This window comes from Aegilops tauschii, chromosome 2, assembly GCF_002575655.3.
Source record: "Aegilops tauschii subsp. strangulata cultivar AL8/78 chromosome 2, Aet v6.0, whole genome shotgun sequence".
Classification (NCBI taxonomy): domain Eukaryota; kingdom Viridiplantae; phylum Streptophyta; class Magnoliopsida; order Poales; family Poaceae; genus Aegilops; species Aegilops tauschii.
This window is the reverse complement of record NC_053036.3, coordinates 63,215,432-63,217,706: the sequence shown is the minus strand read 5'-3', so window position 1 is coordinate 63,217,706 and position 2,275 is coordinate 63,215,432. Positions and strand designations below refer to the sequence as shown.

Sequence of the window (2,275 nt, the reverse complement as noted above, 5' to 3'; positions counted from 1 at the left end):
AAATGTATGCCGACGACAAGGCCGTCGGCATATCTGTGCACACACGGAGATGCAGTCCCACGGATCGATGACGTGGCAGAGCGGCCTATGCCGACGGCTATGCCGTAGGCATACCTTTGCCATAGATAGTGTAAAGCAAAATTAAAAATAAAACTAAATAAATATATGCCGACGGCGAGGCCGTCGGCATAGCTGCGCACACGGATCGATGACGTGGCAGAGGGGCATGGGCCAGGTCTATGCCGACGGCTATGCCGTAGGCATACCTCTGCCATAGATATGCCGACGGCCGCCGTTACCTGCCGTCGGCGTAGATTCAACGCCGTCAAACGGTCAGCGCTGACCGGGTAGGTGGGCCCGGGCTATGCCGACGGTCCCCGTAGGCATATCTCGAGCGGTCCCGACAGCCACGTCTATGCCGACGGCCCCGTCGGCATAGATGGATGTATGCCGACGGCTTTTCTACGCCTACGGCCTGTCCTTGGCCGTCGGCACAGATGAGGCCGTCGGCGCAAGGAGTTATTGTGGTAGTGCCGCGCACTTCACGGCCGAGTTCATCGCCGACCTCAAAGTCCATGTCGGCGCCCACTGCACAACTTTCCAGTGCCTGCTCGCGCACGTCTGGAAGAAGATCACGGTGGCACGGGGCCTGAAACCGGAGGAGTTCACCAAGGTGAGGGTGGCCGTGAACTGCAGGGGCAGGGCCGACCCTCCCGTGCCGATGGACTTCTTCAGGAACATGGTTTTGTGGGCGTTCCCACGGCTTCAGGTCCGGGACGTTTTGAACTCGAGCTACGGCAGCGTGGTCGACACCATCCGCAACGCTGTGGCACGCATCAACGGGGAGTACGTGCAGTCCTTCGTGGACTTTGGCGGAGTGGCTGACGCGAACGCGGAGGAGCTCATCGCGACCGCGGCCCATGCATGCTCGATGTGCCCGGACATAGAGGTGGACAGCTGGTTGGGGTCAGCTTCCATAAGCTCGACTTTGGCACCGGGACGCCCGCCTCTTTCCTGTCGCCGGACTTGCCCGTTGAGGGGCTCATGTTTTTTGTCCCGTCTCACAAGGCGAACGATGGCGTTGACCTCTTCATAGCCATCGCGGAGGAGCATGTCGCGGCCTTCGAGCAGATCTGCTACTTGATCTAGGCCCTGCAACAGGCCTCGGATCAGTGTGTGTGTGGCGGTGGTGTTCGGCATTTTAAGGAATTTGGTTGTAAACCTGCGTTGTGTGTATTTTTCTTATCTTTATCTTTACCAAATAATAAAGGACGGAGCCTTTCATAGTTCTTCATACGTTATCTTTTTATATCCGTTAATTTTATATTAACCTTCGATATTAACGGCTGAGATTTAAAAGAAATCGTTGTAGGTCTGCGTCGATCGTTATATGTTTCGATCGATTGCTGTTTACGTCACCCAGGTGGGCTCTTGTGTCGGCCGACTGGGCCGAGATTAATAGAGAGAATCTTTTCTTTCCTACGCTAGCTGCACGTCCAGCCAAAACCAAACTCCACACAAGCAATCGGGCAATGAAAGGCATCTCTAACAAGCCTTCCGACGATACAGGCCAGAATCCATACCTTGCACGGACACACACATAGGTCTTTCCTTATGTTTGGACATTGGACTGCGCGTGTGTATCAAATCTGGCCATCAAAACGAGTAGTATACGATTACAGTTGTCTAAGCCCTCTCTTATATATATTTACTTGTGAATTCATCGACAAAATAGGTTCGTCAACACATCGACTCAGTCCGACCGTGCAAAGATCAACGAGCCGTCACTGAACTATGAGATGTTGGGCATGAAACACGACGCTCACGTTTGACCACTTTATCAACGCGGACGGCACAGAATCAACTGGCACGCACAACCAAATATCTTCTTCTTCTTCTTCTCGCGGACTAAACAGGGCGTCACCATGTCCTTCTACACGTGCTCGCTCCCGGTGGACGGGGAAGCACCCGTCGCTGTCGCCGCTCAAAAGCTGCTCAGCATGGGCGACCTCGCCTGGAGCACATCATCTTGTCCGGGAAGCCAGGCCTGACGCAGCAGCATTTACTGGCGAGGACGAGAAGCTATATAAAGATAAGCTTTAACCCGACCTGAGAAAAGGATAGAATCGAGAACAGAAAACGGAAGAATCGATCCGCTCCCACCGGCTCATTCGATGATGGCAGTGCAGAGAGGCTTGTGCCGAGGGGCCTCGCGTCATTGTGTGACACATGGCGCCAGCGAGGAACACATCCTCGAGGTCAACACCTCCGCGTT

At 54.3% G+C, this 2,275-nt stretch overlaps 1 pseudogene; it reads left to right on the top strand.

Annotated features, from left to right (window-relative positions):
* The first annotated feature begins 439 nt into the window (after positions 1 to 439).
* On the top strand, positions 440 to 1,149 carry LOC109777345 (tryptamine benzoyltransferase 1-like; annotated as a pseudogene).
* The last annotated feature ends 1,126 nt before the right edge of the window (positions 1,150 to 2,275 follow it).